The sequence below is a fragment of the Heterodontus francisci genome, chromosome 24 (assembly GCF_036365525.1).
Source record: "Heterodontus francisci isolate sHetFra1 chromosome 24, sHetFra1.hap1, whole genome shotgun sequence".
Taxonomy (NCBI): Eukaryota; Metazoa; Chordata; class Chondrichthyes; order Heterodontiformes; family Heterodontidae; genus Heterodontus; species Heterodontus francisci.
In genome coordinates, this window is record NC_090394.1 from 76148299 (window position 1) to 76172074 (window position 23776).

General features: G+C 42.4%; 1 protein-coding gene across 5 annotated transcripts in view; it reads left to right on the forward strand.

Moving 5' to 3' along the window:
* Nucleotides 1–23776, forward strand: part of LOC137383558 (adenylate cyclase type 9-like) — a 200734-nt gene that overhangs the window by 43896 nt on the left and 133062 nt on the right. The gene's annotated exons all lie outside the window — the stretch shown is intronic.

The following is a 23776-nucleotide window of genomic DNA, read 5'->3' on the forward strand; positions in this document are numbered from 1 at the left end:
AAGGGACCGAGGGTATGGTTGCTAAATTTGCTGATGACACAAAGATAGGTAGGAAAGTAGGTTGTGAAGAGGACATGAGGCTACAAAGGGATATAGATAGTTAAGTGAGTGGGCAAAAATCTGGCAGATGGAGTATAATGTTGGAAAATGCAAAGTTGTCCATTTTGGCAGGAAGAATAACAAATAAGCATATTATCTAAATGGTGAGAGATTACGGAGCTCTGAGATGCCTAGGCATCTGGGTGTCCTAGTGCATGAATCGCAAAGGATTAGTATGCAGGTACAGCACGTAATTGGGAAAGCTAATAGAATGTTAGCGTTTGTCACGAGGGGAATTGAATACATAAGTAGGGAGGTTATGCTTCAGCTATACAGGGCATTGGTGAGACCACATCTGGAGTACTGTGCGCAATATTGGTCTCCTTATTGAAGGAAGGATGTAAATACGTTGGAAGCAGTTCAAAGAAGGGTTACTAGACTGGTACCTGAAATGGGCAGGCTATCTTATGAAAGATTGGACAGGCTCGGCTTGTATCTGCTGGAATTTCGAAGAGTAAGAGGTGACTTGATTGAAACCTATAAGATCCTGAGGGGTCTTGACAGGGTGGATGTGGAAAGGATGTTTCCCCTTGTGGGAGAATGTAGAACGAGGGATCACTGTTTAAAAATAAGGGGTTGCCCATTTAAGACAGATGAGAAATTTTTTCTGAGGCTCGTGAGTATTTGGAACTCTTCCTCAAAAGGTGGTGGAAGCAGAGTCTTTGTATATTTTTAAGGCAGAAGTAGATTCTTGATAAGCAAGGGAGTGAAAGGTTATCGGGGGTAGATGGTAATGTGGAGAAATCAGTTCAGCCATGATCTTGTTGAATGGCGGAGCAGGCTCGAGGGGCAGAGTGGCCTACTCCTCCTAATTTGTATGTTCGTAAAATTTCAAAATCAAGATGTTGCTTCACCGGCGATCAATGTAGGTCATTGAGCACAGGGGTCATAGGAACATAGCAACAGGAGTAGACCATTGAGCCTGCTGTGCCATTCACTAGGATCATGGCTGATCATCCACTTCAATGCCTTTTCCCCGTACTATCCCCATATCCCTTTATGTCATTGGTATTTAGAAATCTGTCAATCTCTGCTTTAAACATATTCAATGACTGAGCTTCCACAGCCCTCGGGCAGAGAATTCCAAAGATTCACAACCCTCTGAATAAAGAAATTTCTCCTAAGTGGCATTCCCCTTATTTTGAAATTGTGACCCCCTGGTTCTAGACTCCCCAACCAGGGGAAACATCTTAGCTGCATCTACCCTGTCTATCCCTTTTGAAGTATTTTGTAGGTTTCAATGAGCTCACCTCACATTCTTCGAAACTCTAGAGAATACAGGGCCAGTTTCCCCAATCCCCCTCCATAGGACAGTCCCGCCATCCTGGGAACAAGTCTGGTGAACCTTTGTTGCACTCCCTCTGTGGCAATAATATCTGTCCTAAGATAAGGGGACCAAAACTGCACACAGTACTCCAGGTACGGTCTAACCAAGGTTCTATACAATTGAAGCAAGACTTCACTACTTCTGTACTACTCCTCTTGTGATAAACGGTAACATGCTATTAGCCTTCCTAATTGCTTGCTGCACCTGCATGTTAGCTTTGTGACATATTGACGAGGACACCCAGGTCCCTTTGTACATGTACACTTTCTAACCTCTTACCATTTAAGAAATACCCTGTACAACTGTTCCTCCGACCAAAGTGGATAATCTTACATTTTTCAAAATTATATTCCATCTGGCATGTTCTTGCTCACTCACTAAGTCTTTCCAAAACCCCTTGAAGACACTTTGCATCTTCCTCATAACACTCGTTTCCCCCCTAGTTTTGTCATTCGTGAACTTAGAAATATTACATTTGGTCCCCACATCCAAATCAGTGATGTATATTGTGAACAACTGGGGCCCAAGAACTGATCCCTATGGTACCCCACTAGTCACAGCCTGCCAATGTGAGAATGACCCGTTTATTCCTACTCTCTGCTTTCTGCCTGTTAACCAATCCTTAATCCATGCCAGTATATTACCTCCTATCCCATGTGCATTAATCTTGCTAACTAACTTCCTGTGGGGGACTTTATCAAAATCCTTTTGAAAATCCAAATATACTACGTCCACTGACTCCCCTTTATCAATTCTGTCAGTAACATCCTCAAAAAATTCCAACAGGTTTGCCAAACATGATTTCCCATTCATAAATCCATGTTGACTATGCCCAATCAGATCATTATTATCTAAGTGTCCCATTTATTGCATCCTTTAGAATAAATTCTAGCATTTTCCCTTATTCTGATGTAAGGCTAGCAGGTCTGTAGTTCTCCCTTCTCTCTCTCCCTCCCTTGTTATAGTGGGGTGACATTTGCCAGCTTCTAATCTGCAGGAACAGTTCCAGAATCCATAGAATTTTGGAAGATGATCACCAATGCATCCACTAGCTCCATAGCTACCTCTTCCAACACCCTGGAATGTAGAATATCAACCTTCAGCCCTTTTCATTTCTCCAATACAAACTTCTTCCTAATACTAATTTCCTTCGATTCCTCATTCTCCCTGGTCCCTTGGATCTCTAATTCTGGGAGATTTCTTGTATCTTCCTCAGTGAAGACAGACACAAAGTAATCATTTAGCTTCTCTGCCATTTCTCTATTCCCCATTATAAATTCTCCTCTGCCTGTAATGGACCCACATTTGTCTTAGCCAAACATTTCCTTTTTATGTATCTATAGAAGCTTTTACAGTCCATTTTTGTTTTTTTCCTCGTTTACATTCATATTCTATTCTCCCTTTCTTTATCAGTTTCTTGGTCCTCCTTTGCTGTATTCTAAAAATCCTCCCAATCCTGAGGTTTACTACTATTTCTAGAAACTTTATGCACCTTTTCTTTTAATCTTATACAATCCTTAACTTCCTTAGTTGAACAGATTTGACTTGCACCAAGATATGGGCAGCAGAGTTTTGGATGACCTCAAATTTCCAGAGGGTAGAATGTGGGTGACCAGCTGGGAGCGTGTTGGAATAGTCAAGTCTAGAGGTAATGAAGGCATTGAATGAGGGTTTCAGTAGCAGATGAGCTAAGACAGGGCAAAGTCAGGTGATATTACTGATGTGGAAATAAGGCAGTCTTCGTTATGGCGCGAATCTGAGGTCGGAAGCTCATGTCAGGGTCAGATATAACACCAAGGTTGCAAACAGACTGGTGTAGAGTCTGATTGTTGGCAGGGAAAGGTACTAACCTAAGTAGTAAAGGTACTGTTTGAACAGTGCATCCATTGAAAACACTGCTGCAGCCCCAGTCTGATCCGAGATGTGTAAATCGACATATGATTTATGTCTTGATTGTAATTACTGGAGTTTGCGATATTGATGTCTCACTGACTTCACGTTCTCTGTTTGATTTTAAAAAAAACTAGAGCGCTCTGAATATTGAACATTTTAACCTTAAAAAGTTGAATTAGAATTAGAACATTACAGCGCAGTACAGGCCCTTCGGCCCTCGATGTTGCGCTGACCTGTGAAACCATCTGACCTACACTATTCCATTTTCATCCATATGTCTATCCAATGACCACTTAAATGCCCTTAAAGTTGGCGAGTCGTCTACTGCTGCAGGCAGGGCGTTCCACGCCCCTACTACTCTCTGAGTAAAGAAACTACCTCTGACATCTGTCCTATATCTATCACCCCTCAACTTAAAGCTATGTCCCCTCGTGTTTGCCATCACCATCCGAGGAAAAAGACTCTCACTATCCACCCTATCTAACCCTCTGATTATTTATTTATTTATTTATTTATTTAGAAATACAGCACTGAAACAGGCCCTTCGGCCCACCGAGTCTGTGCCAACCAACAACCACCCATTTATACTAACCCTACAGTAATCCCATATTCCTTATCACCTCCCTACACTAGGGGCAATTTACAACAGCCAATTTACCTATCACCTGCAAGTCTTTGGATGTGGGAGGAAACCGGAGCACCCGGCGAAAACCCACGCAGACACAGGGAGAACTTGCAAACTCCACACAGGCAGTACCCAGAATCGAACCCAGGTCCCTGGAGCTGTGAGGCTGTGATTATCTTATATGTCTCTATTAAATCACCTCTCCTCCTCCTTCTCTCCAACGAAAACAACCTCAAGTCCCTCAGCCTTTCCTCGTAAGACCTTCCCTCCATACCAGGCAACATCCTAGTAAATCTCCTCTGCACCCTTTCCATAGCTTCCACATCCTTCCTATAATGCGGTGACCAGAACTGCACGCAATACTCCAGGTGCGGTCTCACCAGAGTTTTGTACAGCTGCAGCATGACCTCTTGGCTCCGAAACTCGATCCCCCTACTAATAAAAGCTAGCACACCATATGCCTTCTTAACAGCCCTATTAACCTGGGTAGCAACCTTCAGGGATTTATGCACGAATTGATTGTTGAACCTCAACACACTTGCGGACGGACCTCTTATTACCTCAATTTTGACAAGTGCATGCTCCTGACTCTAAGGTACTGATTTGGGTGTTCAGGTCCATTGTTCCCTGAAGGTGGCAACGCAGGTCAATAGAGTGGTCAAGAAGGCATACGGCATGCTTTCCTTCATCGGACGGGGTATTGAGTACAAGAGTTGGCAGGTCATGTTACAGTTGTATAGGACTTTGGTTCGGCCACATTTGGAATACTGCGTGCAGTTCTGGTCGCCACGTTACCAAAAGGATGTGGATGCTTTGGAGAGGGTGCAGAGGAGGTTCACCAGGATGTTGCCTGGTATGGAGGGCGCTAGCTATGAAGAGAGGTTGAGTAGATTAGGATTATTTTCATTAGAAAGACGGAGGTTGAGGGGGGACCTGATTGAGGTGTACAAAATCATGAGGGGTATAGACAGGTTGGATAGCAAGAAGCTTTTTCCCCAGAGTGGGGGATTCAATTACTAGGGGTCACGAGTTCAAAGTGAAAGGGGAAAAGTTTAGGGGGGATATGCGTGGAAAGTTCTTTACGCAGAGGGTGGTGGGTGCCTGGAACGCGTTGCCAGCGGAGGTGGTAGACGCGGGCACGATAGCGTCTTTTAAGATGTATCTAGACAGATACATGAATAGGCAGGAAGTAAAGAGATACAGACCCTTAGAAAATAGGCGACAGGTTTAGATAGAGGATCTGGATCGGCGCAGGCTTGGAGGGCCGAAGGGCCTGTTCCTGTGCTGTAATTTCTTTGTTCTTACCTAACACGTGACGTCACCTAGGCCACTCCTCAGTGTAATATTACTTCTTCCTTTGGTCTGGGAACTATTGTAAAATTCGCAGGACTCCAGGTAATATCCAAAGAATACATGGGTTTTTAATCATACTTTAACTGGAACATATATATACACAGTTACTGCAGGAGCCACGCCAACACACATCTCGCTCTGTTGGGCTACACTCATAACTCCCTGGTCATGTGTGACCCGACATCTCTTCTGATCTTCACTTACATCTTCTTAAGGTGGTCCCACGTCCCACAACATCCCACTTTTTCCGAAGATAAAAACACATGTACAATATACAATGATACTGCGAACTGCAACTATACATGATTAAAACAAAACTTCATTTACAAGTAAGCACGTTTAACACACTCTAAAATATAGAAGATGTTGCTTATTTGTCTGGATCTTGTTTTCATAAACCTCTTCCCAGAGCTCATCTTGACCCCTGACACTCTGGTGACTAGGAACTCTGGTTCGCTTGTTCTTCCTCTGTGCTTGTAGCCTCTGTACGTTCATCTTCAGACTTTGTCTTTGAATGTGTCCATGATGCCACAGTGTTGTCACATGTAGTGATGTTTTACAGCTCTCTGAGTTGACTTTGGTTCCGTCTGAGAATCGCACCATTGGGTGTGTGGACCTTGTATGATCCGGACTGGTTGCATATCATCACAACCTCTTCAGGATACCAAGTTCCCGACGCATGACCGAGAACTCTGACCTTCTGTCCTACTCGCAATCGAGCCAATTCTGGTCCTGTTTGCCTGTCATATGATGCCTTCATCCTTCTTTGTTTAGAAAGCTTAGAAAAATAATGACTGGCAACATTACTAATCATCAACAAACCCTCTGGCCTCCGGGTACTTGCTGCAATGAACAGAAGTCCGAGGATAGACTCCCGGTCACATCACCTCTTCGTGTCAAGACTCCCAGCCTTTGTGTCGTCCTTTACATGGACATATCCGATACACTCGACCTGGATATTTCCTACCATCTTTGGTGCATTACTGACTGCATGTATTGTGACAATTTGTAAACCGTGGCATACTGGAAGTCCTGTGATAGCTGGTCCAGTTGTCTATAATGTAAAACATTTGTGGTAGCCATTCAGAGCTCCCATTGTTGCACTGCAAGGTTATTGTTCCAATGCACTTGATTGGAGAACCACTGTAGGCAGTCAGCTTAGCCATGGTGGGTCATGCCATAGATTCCCATTTCTTTAGGTACTTGTCCTTCATTATATGGATGGGCAGAATATTTCCACTAGCTCCTGTGTCAATTTTTATTCAGCTTATGCTTGCCACTCTTCTGTGGACATTATTACGACCATGATGGGAGCAATGCACTGTTAATTCAGCCCTGTCACTCCACAGGTTGTAGCATATTATTATGCTTTCACCAAATCGGCAAAACAGCCAAATTAAACACTCTACTATCCCCAGAATGAAGCAGACCAAACCAGGTATCTATAGACAACAACAAATTAACTATTTAAAAAAAACTCAATCTTAAACACTTAAGATAAACCTATGTCTAAAGACCTTATAACTTAATTTAATCTAACTCCTGCATTCACACATATACATTCATAAATTGTTTTTTAAAAGTGTAGTTTTTAAGATTAACTGTCTGTTAATAAATAAAAATGAGCAAGTCTTTGTGTTTTACGTTCCTGGTGAAAGAGGTCTTTTGATGTGAAGATAATCAAAGTTCACAGTCTTCATCCGGATTTGATGAAAATACTCTGTTCTTGATAGGCATTTCAACAGTTTGGCTGCAGTAGCATTAAACAGTTCTTTCAACAATAAGCACAGCAATACAAATAATTTGTTGAAAAAGAAAAGCTTTTCTTTCTTACTCGAAATTAATTTGTAGAATTCGTAGCTTTGTAGAATTTTTCTTGAGAATAAAACAGCTTCTTCAGATCGCCTCACTGGAAAAGTCTCTCAGAACTAACTGGTTTAAACCAATCCCTGCCAGCTTCCCACACAGTCAAATGGATACATCATTCCATGTGACCTCTCTCTCTACTGCTGTTGTTCATCAGGGTAACCAAAGATGCGGCTGTGGTACACTGTCTCCAGATTTCGAGAATCTTCTCTCCATTAAGGGTGTACTGTTTAACTGCCTTAAAGGCGCACACACAGTTTTTAATCCGAGGAGAAAAAATTATACAAGTCTGTGACTACATATGATCTCGATCTTGGCGAATGCCTCAGATTGCGTGATAGCATTGACATGTTGACCCAAATTAACTATGTGAAAAGTTCGTTGTTCGCATGAGTGCATTCTTCATTTGTATCCTCCTGATATGTCTCTCTGCTGACCTGATGTACCTACTTGGGCTTTTGTTGTGTGTTGGTTGTTGTGTTTGCCATCCTGTCTTGCAGACTCTCTCTCTCTCTCTCTCTCTCTCTCTGCATGTGATCTGCCACCATTCCTGTGTGTGTAGTATCCTTCTGCACTTCCTTGCCCAATGTCCTTGCATGCCACAAGCTTTGCACTGTTCCTGGTACACCGGACGACTGTGAATTGGATGAGTCAGGACACATTTGCCACAAGGCTTGGACTTCTGTTGTAGCCGCCCCCAGCGCTTGTTACCGTTGGTGCCCAGCTATGATGACTTTAAATTTCTCTCCATCATTAAGTAATGCAACTATGGTGTGCCCTTTCATTTCTAGCAGGTTTTTTTTTGAAAGGCCTCTATTGGGCTAGACGCAATTACTAGTTCTATAACTTATTCCAACAATTTGATATCTGCGAAGTCGCATTCTTGAACTATGGGCATCTTGCAACAAACTGGTCAATGGACTCATCTTGCTTTTTGCCAGTAGGTCATAAGCTCGAGCCTATGTACCTGGAAATTTACCTTTACCTTCAGTTGCTCCTTTAGGAGTCTCCATATCTTGCTAGTGTTACAGCCAGGTGAGCAATGTGTCTAGGGGGTCTCTTGCAGTCTTTACCTGGTCTTATTGTAACAGGGTTTACTTTTAAACACACTCTGTTTTGAGCTCCCCTTTTTGTGAATCAGTGTTCAGTTTCCAATTATCAGGCAAATAACTGAGCACAAACAGGCTTTCTTTGGTTTAAAGCAGTTAGATGAAATTTATGAAACCTTAAACTTTACGGTTCACGCCTGTGGATATATGACGCGCTCACGCTAGCATGCACACGCAATATAAACATGCAAGATAAGGACAGAAAAGAGTAGAAGAGATAAGTAGAACAGTTTGAGGCAATATCTTGTTACTGTTTCTTGAGCTCACTGTAGTCCTTGACTGAAGTCATATTCTTGCATTTCATTGGGGCCCAGTAGTCTTAAAACTTTGTTCACGTGGCAAGCGTTTCTTTCTTTGCGTTTCACATGTCTTCAATGGTTTCAGTTTTCTGAGAGATAGGCAGGAAGTAGGTGTTCTTAGTTCCAGGACAGCGCACAGCGTTCTGCCTGGCAATTTCTTTGGGAGTTCAAATTCAAAAAACTCCCAGGGTGCTCAGCAGGTTAGTCATGTGACTTGTTCCTTCTATGGAACAGTCTCTTCCCATCCCTTGTTGGAGACTCAAATTTCTCTGTCCCAGCCAGCTAGCCATGTGACTAAAACTAGTCTGACCACTTCTGTGTATTGGAGAGCCAATGCAAAGTCTCCATTGTTTCAACATGTTACCATGGAAATATTTTTCCGGTCAGGGCTTGCAATTTTAAGTTTTAATGTTCATGTGGCGAAATAATGTGTGCCTCAGTTTTGGCAGATGGGGGTTTGCCTAACACTAGGGTCCTTCTGATCCTCGGCTGATAATCCTGATGTGTTGATCCATTTGTAGGCCCTCATTGCCTAGTGCGATCATGATTTTGATGGCTTATTTCTCTGGTTCACTCACTTCTTGATCCAGGAAGCACAGTTCCAACTGTTGTCAAAACAATTTAAATTCAGATGTTATGTTCAATGCTTTCCAATCCATCACTGGATACCTCAAAGCCATTTTCTGTTGATCCTGCTTTTTTACAGGTTTTCTTTTTCACAGGTACAGCTTTGTATACAGGGCCTTGGTGAGACCACATCTGGAGTATTGTGTGCAGTTTTGGTCTCTTTTATCTGAGGAAGGATGTTCTTGTTGTGGAGGGAGTGCAAAGAAGATTTACTAGGCTGATTCCTGGGATGGCAGCATTGACATATGAGCGATTTAGATTAGATTAGAGAGATACAGCACTGAAACAGGCCCTTAGGCCCTCCGAGTCTGTGCCGAACAACAAACACCCATTTATACTAATCCTACATTAATCCCATATTCCGTCCCACATCCCCCACCATTCTCCTACCTACACTAGGGGCAATTTATAATGGCCAATTTACCTATCAATCTGCAAGTCTTTGGCTGTGGGAGGAAAGCAGAGCACCCGACGGAAACCCACGCGGTCACAGGGAGAACTTGCAAACTCCGCACAGGCAGTACCCAGAACTGAACCTGGGTCGCTGGAGCTACTTGAGTTTAGAAGAATGAGAGGGGATCTCAGAAACCTATAAAACTCTAACTGGACTAGCCAGGCTAGATGCAGGGAGGATGCTCCCGATGGCTGGGGAGTCCAGAACCAGGGGTCACAGTCTCAGGATACGGGGTATGCCTTTTAGAATCGAGATGAGGATAAATTTCTTCACTCAGAGGATGGTGAACTTGTGGAATTCTGTACTGCAGAAGGCAATGGAGGCCAAATCATTAAATATATTCAAGAAGGAGATAGACATATTTCTTAATGCCAAAAGGATCAAGGAATATGGGGAGAAAGTGGGAACAGGTAACTGAATTAGATAATAAGCCATGACCTTTTTTGAATGGCGAAGCAGGCCCAAAGGGCCAAATGGCCTACTCCTCCTCTTTTTCTATGTTTCCTTTTTTAGACATTTGTTTTTGCAGGTTGCCCCTTTTAAGAGCGTGATCACAGCAACTGCTTTTTGTTTACACAGCTTGAGATTTTTTTAAACTGAGAGCGCAGTTCTTTGTTTACAGGTTTTTTTATTTAATTGTGAGCTTTTAAAAATCTGAGCAGTTTTTTTTGTGCAAGAGGCTACAGCTTGCAGTACCGGCAGCTGTCACAATCATCCTTTTACTTTGTGCTGGACCTCCAGTGATGTTGAGCCCTTCCTGCTCTTTTTGGCTTAGGCCCCACCCATGAGGCAAAAGAAAACCAGGAAAGCCGTTATGGCTGTACTACTTTCCAAATTTTTTGACCTACTGCACTGTTGTGGGGTCTCTTGCCAGCTGCTCACCTGCCAGATCTTAAGCCACTGCAGGCAGACAGGTTCCTTGTTCTCTTAATGTTTTCTTCAGAAAAAAAATCAAACGTCGTCACGATGTAATATTTGGTGGTCTTCAGTAAAAATATATCCCAAACGTTGTCACCATGTAGTATTATTTCTTTGGTATGTAAACTATTGTAAGATTCTCACAACTCCTGCTAATATCCAAAGAATATGTGGGTTTTTATTGTAGGAGCTAGACCAACATTTATATCTGTCCGGCTGTACCCACAACTCCCAGGTCATGTGTGAGGTGGCATCACTTCCCCTGGTGATCTACACTTACAGCCTCTTAAGGTGGTCCTCTTGAGATGATTCCACAACACTCAAAGTGCAAAGATTCTGAGAGATGGATGTTATCTGGGTTCTCCAATCTGCATGCACTATCTAGTTAGCCTGCTTGAAAATATAAAAACTTTAGGTAATAGCAGTCTGCACCTGGTTTGAGTGGCAAAATTTTGCTTAGCTGTTTACTGTGAGCAGGAACAGATGACCTTGCACAATCAGGAATATTCCCCTTGTGGGTTGTGAATATAATTAGGATCAGAAAGCTAAAATTTTCATCTATCAACGTAGAAAATGCCTCTACATTCCAACGCCACATTTTCTCTAGTTTAGAGTTCATTGGGGGGAAAAATTGATCAAGTTGTGGGGGGGAAGGGAATTGGCAAAATACTTGAACATGCAGCTATAGCTATGGGATAAAGCTGAGGAAAAACCCCAGGAGTGAGGCTAGGTAGTGTAAAGGATGCTTCAAGGTGGGGTGGGGAAGGGGAATAAGAACAGACAAAATATGATCTCGAAATAATGTGAACTAGGAGGCAAATCACGTGGGGGAGGCAGAAGAAAAACTAAAATGTATTAAATCCAACATTGCTGTCTTGTGTTTCTGTGGAATTGATTCTCTGGATGTGAATGGTTGTTGCTGGTCAAATGATCAAATAATGTGGTTAGCATGGACCAAATGAACAATGTTTTTGGCATTCTACAATCATGCATCTCTACATTCTTGCACCAAACTAGAGGTGGTGAATTACTGGAATGAGCTTCACGGTAAAATGATTTATCTCTGAGCCCCTTTGCAAATCAAAGCCCAAAATCCACACTTTCCTCATCATTTGTTCCATTCACAAACGCTTGAGCACTCAGTGGTCTCTTGCTCTCTCCAGACCTAGTTGTTGGCAAGCTTACCATAAATAAATGTCACTCCCCAACTTGGTCATGGGAGTTATGAAAGAGGAAAAACCCTCCGCAGTTTATCTACTCAGTGCTCATAGAGTTTCCACATTTCGTCCGTCTGTTCAATTTGAAACTGACTGCCTCTTGACTTAACCTGTGTTAACCCTGGTTGTAGCTGAAAGGCTGGGATATATAGTTGGTCCAGTATTATTTTACAGTTTAGGAAAATCTAATCTGTTGCTAGTGACTACTGGGTAGTTGGATTTGAGTACTGATTTGGGGGTGGGGTTTGTGTGGTGGGCACAATTTTAGCAGGCTGTCTCCAGAGGATTCTAAAATGCTGGTTGTCTTCATAAATTGTGCTAGTCAGATCCACTGTGGCCTCATGACCATTTTTGCTATAGTTACCCTTTTGGAGATTTTTGGTGGCTTCAGTCCACAGTACCTCTGGGTATTTTCTTTGATTTTTTTCAGCTTTTGAAATACATTACTCATTTGAGCTGCCTAGCTTTTCATAAGCAACAGGTTAATACATATGACAACAAATTATTACAGTTTAAAACGAGAGGACTGAGTTATGGAATTGTGCCAGTGTGCTCGAGTCCTTTGTGTTCCCTTAGAAAGTAGCTGAGATGTTCAGCAAACTGTTCCCTTTAAGCCTAAAATAAACTTGCTTTGCCCACAGATATTCCCATTATAACCGTGGGAATTGAGGAGCATTCTGTTGCCTTGGTTAAAGAGACTATAATCTATCTGTTAATGCATGGGCTGCACATTTTAAACTCTCGCTGCCAAGTGAGGGCAACAGCTGTGTTTTTTTTTAGTGTCTAATCGGCTAAAGGAACCTTTATTTTAATTAAACTGCACAGAATAGAACAGCAATGTATCAGGCACAGATAGAACTGTGTTAAAATGGTTCTGCAACAAACTGCGCAACAATAATCTTGTACTGCCTTTGTTCTTGTCGTTATCTAGAATAGCATTGCTTTAGTCACAATGTGCCCTAACCTAACTGGATTAAAACTTGCCCTGTGGATTTTTCAGCAGGCCTTCCCAAATAAAAGCAGTTGCATGTGCACTATTATGCGACATGAAACTCAGAAGCCGCTGTCACAAGGTTTAACAATTGGATGGCCACAGCCCCTTCACCTATCAGTGTTTTGGTGTAGAGAAAGTTTGTGGTCAGCAAAGTAGATGCCTGGAATTCTGTGTAGGATCTCTGCTCCACATAGTCCACAAAGGACTTTCAGTACCAGGAAATGTGACAGATGCATGCCGTCTCTATCATTTGAGGTTACATGGCAGGTAAGAAAAATGGCTTCCATCCCAGTGGATATGTTGTCCTTTCCTACATTACAACAGTGATGCAATTCAAAGGATGGCTGTAAAGCACTTTGAGACATTCCGAGGTAGTGAAAGGCGCTATAATCACTGAAGCCTTTCTTTGTAACATAGTCCCAGCTATGATTTTTCTTCCTGTAATTTACATGTAAATGATGTCTTTTGTGTGTGTGTACATAACTGTCACTGAAATAATTGGGACTTGCTGAAGTCTATGCAATTTATAAATTAGATTATTTCCTTGATTTTAAATGTTAGAATATGTGACTAGTTTCTTGACAGGCTGGTGGTGTGAAGGTGCAGTTGCTTGTTTCACCCCAGATAGTGGCAGGTATGTTGAGGCTTGCACTGCAGTTTATTGGGTGGAACCTTTTGCTTAATTTCAGATGAGTGCTTCGATGGGTCCTGTCTTTACTTTAGTAAGTCAATAAATAACACTCTAACAAGTGAAAATGGAGAAATAGCACAACGACTGAGCAGCCATACGCTGTAGGGTAGAAAATTCCAAAGAGATACAACTCGTTGTTGCGACTGGTTGAGGAAGGGGTCTTGGGCTCCCTCCTTGCCCCTTTCCTGGATTGTCTGTATCTTTTAAAACAGTGATTTTTTTTTTTAGCTTACTGCCTCAGTGAGCCCTTGCTCACTGCGCTCCTTTTGTGATTGCAAATGAACCAATCAGACTGGTTTTCTTGAGTTTAAACAAGAAAGATGGAAGTTTATTAGCCTTATCTCTCTAACTGGTTAAAATTACTAATAATTTTACTGATGCAACCACACTCGCATGCAGATGAGAGAGGGAAACACACACAAATAGATAGAGGGGAAGAAAGAGTTGGGGGGGTGATGGTGAAGTAGAGTTGGCCATAAATGGAATACAGGTACAGTCTTTTGTGTCTTTGGTGTAATGTCTTTGACTGAAGTTAAGGTCTGGGAGTCCTTGCTGGGGCCACGTGCACAGGTCCAGAAGGCTGAAGAGAGGTTTCAGTTGTCGTCTTGGTCGCATGTACAGTTCTGTAGTTTTGAGGCTTTAGCTGCCACCGTGGCTTCCCTGGGACTTTGCTAGAGAGAGAGAAGGACTTTTTCTTCTGCCAGTCTAGTTGTAGTCTTTTTCCTTTCAATCTGGCATCATTCTAAAAGTCCCAGTCTTGCCAGCAGGTAGGTGATGTGACCATCTTTGTTTGAAACAGCAACTTCTGGGAGGGTTGTTGGATTTCAGAGCCTCCCAGACATACTCGGTGGGGGGTGGAGTTCTGTCTCTTACAAAGTCAAAAGCTGTCGCTGTCTTTTGATGATCACTATTGGCCAGACCAATCTTGTTAATTGAATCAAGGAGCACCCCCATTGCCTCTCCATTCATGTCTCTTGGAATATAAATGTACAACCATGTTTTCAGCTGCTCAGCTCTGCTTTTTTTTTAAAACAAGTTATTTGCAATGTCTAGTAAAAAGTTTCAAGAAGTGTCCCATATGACAAAATTAATATGTTTTTCCATTGGCAGGTGTGATTTGAGAGAAGAAAAACACTACTGTAAAACTTAATCAGTAACTTCATTGTGAAATTAAACAATCTTGCCTATTCACCCGCCACACCCCCCCCGCCCCCCCCCAAGTTTGTTAAATCTGATGTACACAGATCAAGAGAAGTGTTCAGCTTGTAAAGCGAGTCAAGAGACAGCCTAGAGTCTTGGAGGGCTGAAAAGAGGGAGAATTTAATCAGCATTGGAAAAGAACTGTATCCAGTTCAGCATCAACCAGACGTTGTGTAATTAAACAGAACACTTTAATAAAAAAAACCGCCTGGCAGGACCTAAAAGATTGTTGCCTGGTTTAAAAACTGGTTTCCACAACTCCATTCTCATAGGTTAAGTTTCTAACTGTGTCCTATGAAAATATTTCCTTTCAGGTGTTCCCTACCCGTCAATTATACCTGCATAACTTTGGTTTCTTGATAGTGGGGTGGAAGAGGGAGGTTTTATCTAGTATGACTATCCATCTGCAGTTGGTTTGGCTACAGTAATATATAATGAAAGAACCCATTGCTGGAATATTCTGCAGCTAAGTATTCTACCATAACTTGTGCCTTTAACATAGTAAAACATCCAAAGGAGCTTCACAGAGGTGTAATCAGACAAAAATGAATGTCAAGGCAAAGGATATTGTAGATGTGACCAAAAGCCCGATAAAAGAGGTGCATTTCAGTCAGTATATTAAGTTTAATCAAAGCTTTTTCCATAATGGATAACTCCTTTAATCAGTCCATAATTTAGGGACCTTTTCCCCATTGGCCTGACTTCTGTCCAGCTGAAACTCTATCAGGGTTTCTAAGAGGTTCCTGGGTTCGTCGACTCGAAACAGACCTGTGATCAGGGAACTCTGTCTGACTCGAATAGATCTGTCTGTTATTGCATCACTGCTAGTTTGTCAGGTAAGATGGAATTGTGTTTTCCTGTTGCTGCAGCATTTCAAAAACAAGTTAGGCTATTTTTATTTATTTAGCAAATGCAAATCCCCGGAGCAAAGCGATAGCCTCCTCATTTGCTGAGTTTCAGGTGATTAGTGCGCCACTTAGTCTGTAGAGGGGACATTCCTCGGTAATGTGTAGCATTGTTTGTGTCTGTCCACAAATGCATAAGGGGTTTGTACCGAGGTCCCGGCAGTGGAGGGTGGCTGCACGGGCCCTGGCTTGTCCTGAACCTATTTAGGAAGGACCACACTCACCGTGGTAGTTCAAAGCCTGCCATTCGACAGATGAGGTTATTGGGAAGCCTCATTTCCAGCCATTTTCATCTTAGAAGTGGTTAGTGTGTGTTTGTTTGGTACGCTGCCACCTTAATATGTTTAGTTTAGCTTAGAGAGATTCCTTAGTCTGAAGTAATTTGAACATTAACATTTTATTTAATTATAACTATGTACAGCTTCACACCTGTCTCTGTGACTCCTTTAAAGCCTTGCTATCTTCAGGTCTCTCACATGTGATCTCATACATCATGGTAGGAGGTATTCTTTACACATTCAACATTAACCCTTTCAGACCCTTGTACTACAGTTAACATTTAATTTTTGTTTTTGGATGTGTTCAGGATGGATTGATATTTATGTAGTGCTGAGAACAGATCAATTTGTGGAAGGAGAGCTGGGGTTCTCCTGAATGGCATGCTCGTTTGCAGAATTATACTGGAGATGGTGATGTATAATCTCAAGTTCAATTAGAATTTGCTTGTGTTACTATTCTTTGCTTAGTTCCACTCTGCTGGAACAAACGTTGAATTACCAGACAAGGTTACAATGGACTGGGCTAAAATATGCAGGAGGGTCTTTCACATTGGGGGTTGAGCCATTTAAGGTGCTTTAACATTGAAAGGCCAGTTTCAGGAGTGCAGCACACCCCTCCATTTTCCTTCCACTTGTAGTTTGGCACCAAGTTGAACTGCATCAGTGTTGAGAAATTGGAGCAAATTTGGCCATCAATCAATGGACTCTGACCCTGCCTTCAGCATTCAAAAGAGCCTCTAACATCACTTCTGACCATGCCTGGACACAGTGGCTGAAGTTGCTAGCTCCAACTTGCCTGATGGTTGGGAGTCTTGAAGCAGCTGTTTCTAAATATCTGCCCAAATCCTGCTCAGGGACAGATGCTTGCCCCTTTTCCTGTCGACAATTGCAGGGCGCAGGAGAGAAAGGGAAGAGAGCAAGAGGAAGATGAGAGACAAACATGTGCAGGAAGTGTAAGTGGTGTGGTCCAAGAATGAGAATGTTCAACAGATTGAAAACTGGGCATAGCGTTTGGCAGGACCAATTTTAATCAGACAGAGCCTACGGACTAGTTGTGCCATAGCAGCACAGGCACATGCTACACAACAAAAGCTGATGTAAAGAATAACCCAGGACTGCAAGTGAGTTTGTCAGAAACTTAACCTCTCCGTTCTGCTGGCATTCATAAACTATGAAAAACTTGCTCTTACGGTTTATGACCTCAACAGAACCGCTTGATTGAATTACTGCTTTCTAACTACTGATCATGCTTTATCCTGTTTGCTTGTATTAATAGAAGGCAGTTACACCAGAACAGATAGATGTAGAGGTAGCTTGTTCTCCATTGGGTGTTTAGCGACACTGCAATGCCCTGGACAAGGCTCTCTTCAAAGGCTTACTTAATGAGCATGGAAAGTTTTTATAGGCCATGTGTAAGTGATCTTTGACAGGTGCTTGTCTGTTGAATAAGGGAGACACTTCTAACCAATCACACATGCATAACTGATTTGAAGATACCTCAAAGTAAATTTTTAGCAAAGTTTCTCCTTTTGTTTAAAAGTTTTCATCCAGTCAAAATTGCCTTGGCTCCCTATCTCCCTTGAAGTATGTCTTGGTTCAAACATTTTAATTATCATCTGCCCTCAAAAGTGTTCTTGGGACACAGCTCGGATAAAAGTTTGAGTGAACTGCATTATATGTCTTTAAACTAGATTACTCAGTAGATGGATCAAATTTGAAAGAAAATAAATTGTTGGCTAATTAAATAGGTTCTCCCCCCCCCCCCCACATAGTAGGGCATCTTGCCTCTGGGTAGTTTGGTTGTAGTTTGTCAAGGTTGAGAGGTCCTGCGTAGTCTGCTGTCTGTAATGACCTTCCACTGACTTAAGGTGCTTAAAGGGCCTGGTGTTCACCCCTGGTTTATGCATACAATAGTGCCATAACTGAATAGAAGGCTAGCATCTCTAAAAATGGGGATGTTTAGTGATACAGGTGGATTAATTTATTGAAGTGTATTAATATGCCAAATCGCAGCAGGCTCTTGATCTAGTGGCTGCTTGCAGAGACATTCTGACAGTCAGTTATAAGAGATCAGAATCTTTGTGTTTCGTGGAAAGAAGACTAGAGGAGGGTTTGTAGAAAGGTAGCTGGTTACACCCTGAATTTATATGAAAAATTTGAACTTTTAATCTTCGAAGAAACTTTATATTGTTGACCTCTAATATTGTATACCCAAAAAATACAAAACAGACTAATGAGTCATTCACCTCGCTGCTTTTTGTGAGATCTTACTGTGTGCAAATTAACTGCTTTTGCGTTCATAATGCACTCTGTTTCAAACCAATACTTGTGTTTTTATATAGTGCCTGATCATGTGGAACCATCTTGACACCTAACACAATGAATTACTTTTCAAGAGCAATAACCGTTTTATGTAGGCAAAGGTGAAGGAACATCTGAGGTGTACTATTTGTAGTGACACATCCTGTTTATACAGGAGACTGCATTCTGGATTTTTGGCTGGCTCAAAATATTTAGAATGTGCAAACCTGCAAGTGATCAGCCTTCTGTTTTTTTCAGCTGGTGTAATTTTTTTATTCCATGGGGCAGCAAGAATATCCCTGCTCCCATGTGTCTCAGTTGGTAGCACTCCCGACTCTGAGTCATAAGGTTCTGGGTTCAAGTTCTACTCCAGGGCTTGAGCACAAGAATGGGTGGCACAGTGGCGCGGTGGTTGGCACCACAGCCTCACAGCTCCAGGGACCTGGGTTCGATTCTGGGTACTGCCTGTGCGGAGTTTGCAAGTTCTCCCTGTGTCTGCGTGGGTTTTCGCCGGGTGCTCCGGTTTCCTCCCACATCCAAAGACTTGCAGGTGATAGGTAAATTGGCTGTTGTAAATTGCCCCTAGTGTAGGGAGGTGATAAGGAATATGGGATTACTGTAGGGTTAGTATAAATGGGTGGTTGTTGGTTGGCACAGACTCGGTGGGCCGAAGGGCCTGTTTCAGTGCTGTATTTCTAAATAAATAAATGAAATGAACAATCCAGTTGACTCGCTTCAGAATTGCAACTTGAGGTGTTTATGTCCCAGGAGTGCACGGGCGGCATAGGTGGCCCATCGGCAGCACGGTTCAGAATGAGTAGCCCAGGCTTGGGGAATCACTGACATTGTGGGGCAGTCTGTTTTAAGGGAGTTGGCTTCACACAATAAACTCAAGAAGCTGTCTTCTCTCCCAACCTTCTCCTGTGTTGTCACTAATTCAACATCTGTGCTACTGTATACCGCACCACTGACACCGATTCAGTAAAAGGAGATTAGAACAGTCAAAAGTGCATTTTGTGTGGCAGGTCAGCACAAAATTAGAGAAGAGAAAATGTTTTGCTTCATCTAGTTAATCTAACAAGGCCTTCTCCTGATTATAAGGGTAGTATACTTTGAAAAATGCTTTGGTAGAAATTCATTGAAATATGTGCAATTATAGAAATTTTACTCTTCCGTGAAGGAGTTTTGTTAACCTTTTCCTCCCTTTTTTCTGACCACCTGATGCCTCCCCGGGCCACGATTTTGCATGTCCATGTATTTAGCTATGTTATGCCATCTTCACCAGCTGAGACATTGAGAAACCTGTGAATACTGTAATTTTTTGAGGTGAAGACATCGTTATACCTAAAATCTGAATGCAGTTGCTGTAGAGTCCTTGTTCTGTGCTGAATAGCATTAACTGCACAAAAGGTGCAAGCCAAACCTTTTGGGCCAATTTGTGAAAATGCCAATTCTCTTCCTCCTCTTTTGAAGCATTCCATTTAGAAATGTGGGTATTTGCAGTATTTGAAAATGAGTGGGCCTAGCAGGCAAGAGAAATGTAAGAGTTTTAAATGCTTATTTATCACTAATCCAAATGGGGTAGAGATATTTAGTGTCAGCTCTCCAATCAAAGGTGTGATTATACCTGTTGCGGGTCGAGTCATTGTCAATGGAATATTTGCAAGTATCTGCCTGGCATTCAGTTTTATTTGAATTCAGTTTTAAAAATCTGGAAATAAAAAACTGGTAATGTACCAATAAAAGTGGCCATGAAGCTGTCCGATTGTCATAAAAGCCCAACTGATTCACTAATGCCCTTTAGAGAAGGAAATCTGCCAGTCCTTACTCAGACTGGCTTATATGTAACTCCAGCGCCACACCAGCGTGGTTAACTAACTGTCCTCTGAAGTGGCCTAGCGTGTCACTCAGTTGTATCAAACAATGTTGGAAACATTGCAGGGAATCTTGATTCCAGCAGTTAGAATGCTTGACAGCATATTTGGGGAAATGAGAGAAAAGCCTCTATCTGGAAAGTCTACTGAGTTTCCCTTTCTCTCACCCCTCCCCTTCCATGACTAGTTATCATCTTTGGCCTCCTTGTCTCGAGAGACAATGGGTAAGCGCCTGGAGGTGGTCAGTGGTTTGTGAAGCAGCGCCTGGAGTGGCTATAAAGTCCAATTCTAGAGCGACAGACTCTTCCACAGGCGCTGCAGATAAAATTGGTTGCCGGGCTGTTACGCAGTTGGCTCTCGCCTTGCGTTTCTGTCTTTTTACCTGCCAATTGTTAAGTCTCTTCGACTTGCCACACTTTAGCCCCGCCTTTATGGATGTCCGCCAGCTCTGGCGATCACTGGCAACTGACTCCCATGACTTGTGATCAATGCCACAGGACTTCATGTTGCGTTTGCAGACGTCTTTAAAGTGGATAGTTATATCGCTTTTATAACAGCTAGTTACAGGTAACGGCAGAGGAAATCCAATGTAAACAGGAAACTGAAGGAATAGTCAGTCTGGGTTTGTGTCCACTATTCTAATTAGTTTGGCACCGCTTCACACCATGGAGGTTATCAATTTGCATTGATTTGACCTATAAAGTATGTCTTCTTCTGCTTTGGCAGTGCACATGGGCTGGGGAGCTCTGCTGTCAAAACCACCGTGGCCACCAGCCTGCTACAGGAATGCTAACATGGATGGAAAATGTGGGGACAGAGATGGAAGGCATTGGTAATGTTGCAGAATTTCCTGCTGCTGTGTGTGGCATTTATGAAGATGAAAAATGGTTGCAATTATTTTGTATTGGTACATGGAGAACTGAGGAAAGCAAATATCCTTTCTACCTTTTCCCTCCCCGTTCCACCTGCCTTGGGGTTTCTGATACAGTGCTGCTATGGACTGGTGTGGGCAGACCTATAGTTATCCAGTGTGTGTGGTTTAGGGAGGTAGTCACACTTTAGGTTAGGAGCATGCAGGCAGAGAGCAAATGGGTGAACGCCAGGTAGTCTAAGAGAACCTGGCAGGCAGTGCAGGAGTCCCGTGTCTATCTTGCATGCTAATCGGTTTTCCATTACGGATACTGGTGAGAGCGATGGTTCCTCGGGGGAGTGCAGCCAGAGCAAAGTCAGTGGCACGACAGGTGGCTCAGTTGCACAGGAGGAGAGGAAGAAGAGTGGAAAAGCAATAGTGATAGGAGTTTCGATAGTCAAGAGGATCAGACAGGCATTTTTGTGGCAGCAAACCTGACTCCGGGATGGTGTGGTGCCTCCCTGGTGCCGGGGTCAAGGATGTCATGGAGCGGCTGCAGAGCATCCTTCTGAGAGAGGGTGAACAGCTAGAGGTCATGGTCCACATTGGCATAGGTAGGGAGAGGGATGAATGAGGTCCTGAAACCAAATATTAGGGAGTTAAAAAGAAAATTAAAAAGCAGGACCTCCAAAGCACTTATCTCAGGATTACTCCCAATGCCATGTGCTAGTGAGCATAGGAATAGGAGGATTAATCGATTTAACACGTGGCTGGCGAATTGGTGTAGGAGGGAGGGCATCAGATTTCTGAGGCATTGGGACCGGTTCTGGGGCAGATGGGACCTGTACAAAATGGACAGGCTACACCTGAACAGGACCGGAATGAACATCCTCACAGGGAGATTTGCTAGTGCTGTTGGGGAGGGATTAAACTAGCTTGTCGGGGATGGGAACTTGAGGGATAACTCAAATTGGAAGGAAGTAAAGCTGGTAACAGGAGGTAGAAAAGTAGCAAGTGACATTAGAAGGCAGACAAAACAAAGGTGAGCATCAAATGGGCTTAGAATGCAGAATGCCAAGAAGGCAAGGTTAAGGGCATCTACCTGAAAGCATACAGCATTTGCAACAAAATTTAAAGGCCCAAATAGAGATAAATGGGTATGATCTAATTGCCTTAATGGAAATGTGGCTGTAGGGTGACCAAGACTGGGAACTGAATATTCAAGGATATTCGACATTGAGAAAGGACAGGCAAAAAGGAAAAGGAGGTGGTAAGGGTAATACATTGGTAAGGGAGGATCTCCGATCGGAAGAACAAAATGTGGAATCTGTTTGGGTGGAGCTGTGAAACAGCAAGGGGCAGCAAACATTGGTTAGAGTTGTTTATAGGCCACCAAACAGTAGTGGTAGTGTGGGGCATGATATTAATCAGGAGATTAGAGAAGCATGTAGCATGGGTAATACAGTAATCATGGGTTACTTCAATCTGGATATAGACTGGGTAAACCTAATGAGCACTAATGCTGTGGAGAACAAGTTTCTGGTATGGTTTTCTAGAGCAGTATGTTGAGGAACTGGCTGCAGAAAAGGCTATTTTTGATCTAGCATTATGTAATGAGAAAGGGCTAATAATCTTGTAAAAGAACCTTTGAGTGACCATAATATGATGGAATTTTACATTATGTTTGAAAGTGAGGTAGTTCAATTTGAAGCCAGGGTGTTAAATTTGAACAAAGGAAATTATGACGGTATGAGGGGCAAATTGGCTGAGGTGGATTGGAAAAATACATTAAAAGGTGTGACAGTACATAGGCAATGAATAGTCTTTCAAGAAATATTACATAATTTACAGCAACTATACATTCCTTCAAGGCACAAAAACCCCAAAAGTAAAGGCAGTCAACTGTGGATAACAAAGGAAGTTGAGGATTGTATAAGATTAAAAGAAAAGGCCTATAAAGTTGCCAGAAATAGTAGTAAACCTGAGGATTAGGAGGATTTTAGAATACAGCAAAGGAGGACGAAGAAACTGATAAAGGGAGAATAGAATATGAATGTAAGCTAGCAGAAGATATAAAAATGAACAAAGCTTCTATAAGTATGTAAAAAGGAAATGTTTGGCTAAGACAAATGTAGGTCCATTACATGCAGCCAGGAGAATTTATAATGGAGAATAGAGAAATGGCAGAGAAGCTAAATGATCACTGAGGAAGATACAAGAAATCTCCCAGAATTAGAGATCCAAGGGATTAGGGGGAATGAGGAATCGAAGGAAATTAGTATTAGTAAGAAGGTTGTATTGGTGACATTAATGGGGCTGAAGGTTGACAAGTCCACAGGACCTGATATTATTCTTCCCAGAGTGTTGAAAGAGGTAGCTATGGAGATAGTGAATGCATTGGTGATCATCCTCCAAAATTCTATGGATTCTGGAGTGGTTCCTGCAGATTGGAAGGTAGTAAATGTCACCCCACTATTTAAGAAGGGAGGGAGAGAGAAAACAGGGAATGACAGACTTGTTGGCCTTATCAGTTGTTGGGAAAATGCTAGAATCGATTCTATAGGATGTGATAAATGGACACCTGGATAATGATCTGATTGGGCATAGTCAAGATGGATTTATGAATGGGAAATCATGTTTGACAAATGTGTTGGGAGTTTTTTTGAGGATGTTACTAACAGACGTGGACGTGTTAGATTTTCAGAAAGCTTTTGATAAAGTCCCCCATAGGAGGTTGGTTAGCAAAATTAAAGCACATGGGATAGGAGGTAATATTCTGGCATGGATTAAGGGTTGGTTAACAGGCAGAAAGCAGAGTGTAGGTATAAACTGGTCATCTTCATGTTGGCAGGCTGTGACTAGTGGGGTACCACAGCTGTTAACAGTATCTATCAAT